The sequence below is a fragment of the Bos grunniens genome, chromosome 12 (assembly GCF_055505025.1).
Source record: "Bos grunniens cultivar Pamir isolate PY7600 chromosome 12, Bosgru_T2T1.0, whole genome shotgun sequence".
NCBI lineage: Eukaryota > Metazoa > Chordata > Mammalia > Artiodactyla > Bovidae > Bos > Bos grunniens.
Window position 1 is genome coordinate 89,978,020 of NC_141176.1, and position 9,514 is coordinate 89,987,533.

A 9,514-nucleotide genomic window follows, 5' to 3' on the forward strand; every position below is an offset into this window, starting at 1 on the left:
TAGTTTGTTTTCAGTCTTTTCTATTAACCTAAATTATATGAAAGGACATTAAATCTTCCTCAGTGGTCAAATAAACTCGCGAATTTGTACTGAAATTAATGAATTTTTATTGGTGTGAATAAAAAGTTAGATCTACTTTCTCTTCCCTATATATATATATATATAAAATGAATGTAGTCCCATTAATATATATATTAATGTATAATAATTATACATTATTATAATGTATAATATTATTATACATTATTATAATGTATTATTCTCCCACATACATTTCATTTAGGCTAATATTAAATATTTCCTGTATGTGAACTGCTGGTGGATGAGACCCAAAGCATTTGATTAGTTACATTAATACAGGAATGAATGGATTTTAACTGTTCTTAGTTAATGTTGCCTTGAGAGTTCATAAAGTGCCTTTTTGTGAAATTCTGCTTTTCTTCTCATTAGTATTGAGTTAATGATTCGGGGTTAATTATAAAGATGCCCCAATAGTCACTCGACCTTTAGGGGTCTGTAGCTTGCTTTACGTAACCAGAAATCTGTTTGCTTAGATAGTGTCAGAACCAGCTAGATGACGGGAAAGTGGCCCCTTGCAAGCAGAGGTGAAGATGTCACCTGGAAGAGACTGCTGTTGCATGGGTCGATCTGGGGCAAAGTAGGATCCCCAGTGTGCTTCCTGTGGGATCACCAACCTGGATTCCCGGGGGAGCAGTTTTCAGATCTCTAGTTCTTAACTTTCAAAGGGTAATTTTTTCCACATTCCTGATTCACTCTCCAACTCTTGCTTTACACCTTAAAGATGATGAGTAGTTGGGTCTGGTTAGAGAATGTAACTCCTGTCTTATTAAGGGGAGTGAGTGATAGTTGCTCAGTCATGCCTGACTCTTTGCAACCCCATGGACTATAGCCTGCCAGGCTCCTCTGTCCATGGGATTCTCCAGGCAAGAACATTGGAGTGGGTTGCCATGCCCTCCTCCAGGGGAGCTCCTCGACCCGGGGATCTCCCCAACCCAGGGATCAAACCCACCTCTCTGACTGTCTCTTGCTTTGGCAATCGGGTTCTTTTTCACTCCTGGGAAGTCCATATATATATATATATGTATCTGTGTGTGTATATGTATATGTGTGTGTATATATACATACCCATGCTCCAAACCTGATGAAGCATGAGATTCTTGAAGTTCCCCTGCCTCCCTCCATTAGAATCCTTTTCTGCCTGATTAGCTGGAGATAGTTTATGTTGTTTGCACCTAAGAGACACCTGAGGGGTAGAACATCCAAAAGAAGATGCTGAAAAGGCCTCTTGGTTTGGGGAAGGAGCTCTGGGCTAAAGATGGGTGTCTTGGTCACCATCAGAGGCACGACAAGAACGGGTGGTGGACAGCGGTGTGACTGTACTTCATGCACCGAACTGCTCATCCAAAAATGGATAAAATGGTCAGTCTTGTGTTATGCGTATTTGTCCACAGTTTTAAAAACAGGAAAGAGTGGATGAGAATGTTTAGGGCAAGAGTCTAAAAGGAAAGGAGAATGTAGGACCTAGGCTGAGGAGTAGGAGAAGGAGAGAAGTCTCAGAGGAGACAGAATGAGCTGTTCTATTCTGCTCTGGGCAGTCGATGGCCCTGTGCGCATGCCAAGTCACTTCAGTTGTGTCTGACTCTGCAACCCTGTGGTGTCTCCCACCAGGCTCCGTGAGATTCTCCAGGCAAGAATACTGGTGGGTCCCCATTTCCTCCTCCAGGGGATCTTCCTGACTCAGGGATCAGACCCAAGTCTCCTGCGTTGGCAGGTGGGCTCCTTACCGCTAGCGCCACCTGGGAGTAGCTGGCACTTGGTTGCTCAGAACAAGTTTGTAGCCTTGTTCACGGTCTGAATGAACAAATGAGTTTACTCCTCAACTGGGGTGCTTCTGAGCTTGCTGAGTGTTAAGCGCAGGTGTAATTACGTATGGGTGATAAAATTTGGTATAAAGTATCATGGTGAACAAGATTAGCAAATTGAGGTCATAGCTTAGAATGGCTTCTTTTATCAAAGAGCAGAGTCCGCAGGAACTGGATGGTGAAGGGGAGACACAGACCAGTGCCATTGACTGACGTCGTCAGAAGCAAGGTGCTGGCAGGATTGTGAACGGTTACATTTCAGAGACCAGATTGCATATAACTATTAAACAGTAAGTTTTATCACTTTTTAACCCAGTTTTCACATTGAGAAGTCTGTCCTGAAAATACAATTAGATGAGAGCCTGTGTAGACTTATACTGTAATATGACTTTTTTTGTAGTAGTAGTGCTCAAAACAATGAAACAACAAAAGAGCTTGACACTCCCATCAGTGGGAAATAATAAATTATCAAAGGAATTAAAATTTATAAGTTTGACCCGGGAAAATACCCATGATATATTTTACTGAAGAAAAGCTATTGCAGTGCAATGCTAGCAGTATTAGTCCATTAGAAAGCATATATATAAATAGAATAATATGTAGGTGGGTATATATATGTATATGAATAAAGAGAAAGGTGTTGGTATAAAATCTGTTTATACCAACGCCATCTGACTTTATATAATATACACTATATACATTAACCTGTTGATACTAATTACAGATCAGGGAAAGACTGCTGTCGGGGAAGAAGGAAGGAAGAGATCATTAGTAGGTACAGAACTCAACATTGTTCGATTTTTAATTAACATGCAATATGTTGACCAAGTATAAGCAAAATAATTCTTAATAAAAAGAAAACTTGGACAAAAATGTGGGTTTTCTTGTACTTAATATTGAAAAGACAATGGAGAATTTTTTGGTGTATGATTGCTTTAATAACTTTCCCTTCCCCTAGTTCACAGAAGTAGTCTTTTTTAGTGGTACGTCTGGTATTAAAAGTCAGAGTACTGTGGGGATTCCCTGGTTGCCCAGTGGTTAGGACACTGCAGTTTCCCTGTTGAAGGTGGGGGTTTAGTCCCTGGTCTGGGAACTGTTCATAAGGTCCCACAAGCCCCAGGGCACAGCCAAATAATAATAATTTTAAAAACAAAATGGCTAGTTTTAAAAGTCAGGGTGTTGTGGATCAGCTTGTAAATTACCTCAAAGAAATAAATGTTATTTAAAACATTTCAGTTATAAATTGACAACAATCATTATATATGCACATATATATTTATGTATAAAATAATCCATATATCCGCCATCCGTCTGTATCAATCTATCGACCTATCGATCAGTCATCTCAATCTACCATTTATGTCAACTACTTCTTAGGGATGTATAGCATTAGATACACAATTTTCTCCATCATACATTTTCCACCTAATATGTTTATAGGTATTTTAAAAATAGAAGTATTTTCATAATGTTGGAATTTGAAGGATCTAAACTTAATTGGAAAACACAAGAGCGTGTAGTGAACTTCAGATTTCAGGTCCCTTTAACAGATGAGGTTTATTTGTTAGATCGTCAGCTGTAGCAAATACGCTTATACTTGTGAATATCTGGATTCTCTACATGTTAGAGGTAGAAGTCTATGAGCCCTGCCCCCTCCACCTGGCACCCAGACATGTTACGTGAGAAGGAGAAGGAGAAGGAGGAGGGGAGGAGGAACACAGACAGCCTGGACCTGGAATCAGTGTCGGAAGTGGGGTGGAGGCCGTCTTGTGGGGCTGAGCCCTCAACCTGTGGAATCTGACATAACCCCAGACAGACGTATCAGAATTGAAGTATGCAGCTGATACCCATTTCAGTATCAAATTCTGATATCCATTTCAATATCAGAATTGAAATGGGCAGCCAGCTGGCTTCGCAGAAAATTACTGCTGGGGGAAAATTTCCGCACATCTGTTGTCAGAAGAGTTGAGAGTATGACCGTGGTGTGAGACTAAACAGATACCCAGAAAGGGCAAACAGAAAACTAAATGAAAAAAAGATACACAGGAAGAATACTGAGGTTTTCTTTATAAGCCTATTTGAGAAGACTTGCCGATCAATGAACAGGAACTCTGCTTCATTTCACATGGTAAATAAGTTAGTGTTTGTACTGCTTTTTTACAGTAAATTTTTACAGAGCTTTAAAAAGGAATGATGCTAAAGCTGAAACTCCAGTACTTTGGCCACCTCATGCAAAGAGTTGACTCATTGGAAAAGACTCTGATGCTGGGAGGGATTGGGGGCAGGAGGAGAACGGGACGAAAGAGGATGAGATGGCTGGATGGCATCACTGACTCGATGGACGTCAGTTTGAGTAAACTCCGGGAGTTGGTGGTGGACAGGGAGGCCTGGTGTGCTGCAATTCATGGGGTCGCAAAGAGTCGGACATGACTGAGCGACTGAACTGAACTGAACTGAAAAATGTCTGTTGTTCATCACTAATCAGGGAAATCTAAATCAAAGCCACAATGGCATATCACTTCACTTCTGTTGGATGGCTACTGTCAAAAAACAGAAAATAACAAGCATTGGCAGGAATATGGAGAAACTGGAGCCCGTAAGTGCTTTGATGGACGTGTAAAATGGTGCAGCTGCTACAGAAAACAGTATGGAGTTTCCTCAAAAAATTTAAAATAGAATTATATGATTCAGCAACTCCACTTCTGTGTATGTATCCAAAAATGTTGAAAGCAGGATCTCAAAGAGAGATTTGCATGCTCACATTCATAGCTGTGTTATTCACAGTAGCTAGAATGTGGAAGCAACCCAAGGTTCTCACTATCCATTATCGGATGGATGAAGGGATAAAGAAAATGTGGCATTGCATTAATAAATATTCTCCTGAACAGATGTGTAAATACACACACACACACACATTCCAGTACAAGTCTGAATTCCTGAGAACCAGGGGATCTGATGGTCTAAGTTTTCTTATGAACATTAACAGGCTCAAGACACAGGAAGAGCCCGTATTTCACAAGTCTGGAGGCAGGAAAAGGCCTATGTCCCCACTTAATTGGCTGGAGGAGTTCATTCTTAGTCAAGGCAAAGTCTGCCTTTTTGTTTTATTCAGGCTTTCAGTCGATTGGTTAAAGGCTACCCATATTACTTGGGCTTCCCTGGTGACTCAGATGGTAAGGAATCCACCTGTAATGCAGGAGATGCTGGTTTGGTCCCTGGGTCAGGAAGATCCCCCTGGAGGAGGAAATGGCAACTCACTCTAGTACTCTTGCTGGAGAATTTCAGAGACAGAGGAGCCTGACGTCTATGGAGTTGCAAAGAGCCAGACACGACTCAGCGACTAACTAGGGCCATAGGAGGCATTGTGAGCAAAGGCCAGTCCTGGGAATCAAAATGCTTTTCTCTGTACTGATTGGAGTAGAAGAGACATGAAAGGGGAGTGAAAGGAAACCCAAGGAGCAGGGACCAACCCTGGGCACACAGCTGTCATCAGAACCCTGATTTTCTGAGCCCCGCCCAGGGCTTTGTCCCCTCACTGCCGCCTGCTGGAGCCTGAGAGGTTGTGTACAATGCCCCCAAGTATTCCTCTCCTTGCTGCGAATCCGTGACACACAGGAGTTTCCTAAAACGGAACACCTGTCCTTATCTGGGATGGGGTGAGAATTACAAATTCAAAAGTCAACCATACTAAAGAGAAACTGAAAAGTGACTTCAAAAGGGTAAGGTCAACACAAACTACTATATATAAAATAAACAGGACCCACTGTGGGGAACTATATTCAATACCCAGTGATAAAGACCATAGCAGAGTGTGAAAAAGAATATGTTTACATGTACACCTGCCCCACCTTGCTGTACATAGGAAACTAGCACAACATTGTAAATTGACTATAGTTCAATTTTTTTTAAAGGGTAAGGTGGTAACTTTTATGTTACATGTATTTTAATGCAACTTTTAAGTAAAAAATGTATATATATGTGTATATATACACATGTAGTAGAATAATACTTGCCCATGAAAAAGTAGGGGATCTTACCATTTGTGACGTGGATGGACCTTGACAGTATTATGCCAAGTGAAATAAATCATACTGAGAGAGAAATGCTGTATGAGTTCATCTGCACGTGGTGGCAGATATAAAACAGACAAAACAATACTCGTAGATACAGAGAACAGACTGGTGGTTACCAGAGGGGAAGGAAAGGATTTGTAGGGGTGAATGAAAGGGGGAAGGATCCATTGCACAGGAACAATGGGGGTGATCACTTTGTAGTGTACACGGAGGTGGAGTTATGTTGTATACCTGAAACTAATCTAATGGCATATGCCAATTTTTTTACCTCAATTTTAAAAAGCCTCAAAAAATGTCTACAGTTAATGGTTTAAGACTAGTGTTCTAAAATGCTGAAGGATTTTAATAGTCACCAGCAGAGTACGGTTTATTTTATCTGACTTGTCCTTAGTTGATTGGGCTTCCCTTGTCGCTCAGATGGTAAAGAAACCGCCTGCAGTGCTAGAGACCTGGGTTTGATCCTGGGTTGGGAAGATCCCCCGCAGGAGGGATAGGCTACCCACTCCAGTGTTCTTGCCTGGAGAACGCCCATGGACGGAGGAGCCTGGTGGGCCGCAGTTCATGGGATCGCAGAGTCAGACTCGACTGGGCAACTAAGCACAGCACAGCCTTGGCTAATTATTACTAGTCCTGCTGGTTGATAAGTGATCAGGATCGCTTCTCTTGAGTGTGGAAATACTGACGTCGTCTGGATTGTGTTTCATTTTGGAACTATTAGAAAATTATTATTCAGTTTAAAGTATGTAAACAGCTGTAGCTGTGAGATAATTGATTATGCTTTTGGTTAAAATTCTGGAAATCACCCTCTTTTTTTCATACTAGTGGTAGAACAAAGAAGCTTACATTTAAAAGGAATAGACAAAAAATCAAATTCAAGTGTAATACATTCAGATATAATTAACAATAAATGCAATTTATGAGTTCTGACATACTAAACACATTTTATGACTCTCCACGATTATTTAATGCAGCTTTTTAAAAATTTCTTATAAAATTGTATTTCTGTTGAGCAATCAGACTTGGTAATAAAACAATTTGAGATTCGGAGAGTGTTTATATTTTGAGTAGCAGGAAAGCACAAGAAGAGCAGTTGCAGATTTCCAATAGAGGACTAAACATAATGGAATTTAATTTTTCTTGAGACTTCACACATATGCAGTTTTCTAATGCTTTCCCCTCTTATGGACAGATTCTCAGCAGTAAGACTGTTGAGTGGAAGTGTCTGTGTTTTCGCCGTTACAAGATATTGCCAGATCAGTTTCCAAAAAAATTTTACTAATTTACGTTTTTGAAAGAGTACCCTTTCCTCACATTCTAACTACCAGTACATGTGTTGATGTTCAGTCGCTAAGTTGTGTCTGACTCTTGGCGACCCCATGGACTGTAGCGCCTCAGGCTTCCCTGTCCTTCATAATTTTGGTCATAGTTAACAATTAACCATCAGTGGTTATTATCCTTACTAGTTTTCCTTTCCTGGATTATTTTGCCTGGTTTTATTCCTTCTCCAGTTTCTTTAGATGAGCACTTGATTCCTTTGAATATTGTATGTTTTGGCCATAGCTTTGTTTTCAGTGCTATAGTTTTACTAATGAGCGTTGCCTTGACTGTTTAGTATTTAAATAGTTTTCCTTCTGCTTTCGGGGTGGTTTCTAACTTCAGTTTTGCATACCTCCTTGCGTCAGAGTTTATCTGTGGATGTGTCTTTACATTTTCAAGGAAACAACACATTGGCTGTTTGTAATGCTTTCTGTTTATATTAACTATGACCAATGAGTGTGATGTTCCAGTTATCTGTTGCTAAGTGATGACCCACGCTGACTTAGTGGCTTACAGAAGTGACGATGTGTTACTTGTGTGATTCTGTGGGCTTCCCATGGGGATTCTTCTTTCAGCCACATCCTCTTCTCTCCTGTGGACACAGGTCCCTGCAGCCAGGCGGGGCTGGAAGGCTCGGGATGGCCTCACTCACACGTTTGGCGGCAGGTGCTGGCTCTTGGCTGTGACGCTCCATGTGTCATCCTGTCCGGCAGTGATGTCAGACTGACATTCCTACACGGTGGTCTCAGGAAAGTAGTCCAAGAGCCTGGAAACTGGAACTCGGTCATGTCTGCCATATCCTACTGGTCAAAGCATCTCACAAGGTCAGCTCAGATTCAGGGGCAAGAAACCAGAGGGCCTTTTCATAGGACACAGAGTCTTGTTGCAAATGGGCTTCCTCTAGAGGCTCTGATCTCACAACCTTTGCAAACTATCACAGCAGCCCGTAAAACACGCCTTTTTTGAGTTGTTCATGTTGATTAAACTTTGTCAGTGTCCCTGGTACATCTGGGGAAAAGAATCTCTTTTCTTAGACATGAGTAACTGTCTTCCTCTTTTTTGAATATCCTTGTACTAAATCATATAATAAATAACATAACTTCAGTAAGTGTAAAACTAAATCCAAAGGAGAAACAAAGGGAAATACACAGAAAAAAGCACTAGTTGTCAGAGACTTGAGTTGATCTCCATTAGTCTGTGACAGACCATATTAAAAAATAAGGATATTGAAGACTTAAATAATAAAATGAATAAGGTTGTACCTTATTTTCAAGTACCTGTGACTGCAAGGAGATCCAACCAGTTCATCCTAAAGGAGATCAGTCCTGGGTGTTCATTGGAAGGACGGATGTTGAAGATGAAACTCCAGTACTTTGGCCACCTCATGCAAAGAGCTGACTCATTGGAAAAGACCCTGATTCTGGGAAAGATTGAGGACAGGAGGAGAAGGGGACAACGGAGGATGAGATGGTTGGATGGCATCACCAACTCAATGGACATGGGTTTGGGTGGACTCTGGGAGTTGGTGATGGACAGGGAGGCCTGGCGTGCTGCGATTCATGGGGTCGCAAAGAGTCAGACACAACTGAGCAACTGAACTGAACTGTGTTATATTCAGACAAATGACAGTATTATTAATCCACAAAGACACTAACTAAATTTTATAAATGGAAATAGTAAAAGAAAATTATAGTGCTTTGAGTAAAAATTAGTAATACAATGGAAAAAATGCTTGAAAACCCAAAAAGAATAAATATGTCATAAAATGATTTTTGAGTCAAAGTAGAAGTTCAAATCAAATTGTCAGATTTTCTTTAAAATATTAATGACAAAGCATTGCTTATCAAAATAGGATTGAATTCACTAAGCAATACCTATAAGAAATTTAATAGCCTATATATTGAGATCAAGTAAGAAAGGAAATGAATGCTTCAGCATTCAACTGAAGTCAGAGCAAAGAACAGCAAAATAAACTTGAGTAGAATGAGGCAAATCATAAAGATAATAAGTAAAACCATCTGCTGATTACTTCGACAACAATAACAAAACAAGTAAGTTTTGGCTATCCTCCCAAAGTAGACAATTTTTTGGACAGCTAGAAAAAAGAGACAGCCACATATTAAAACTGAAATTGAGAACCAGGTTAGAAACTATTTTGCATAAACCTATCCAGTCAAATTTGAAATTGTTCAAAATGGTTGATCTTATACAGTATCATGTGAGCTCTGTGAAGCAGGCGTT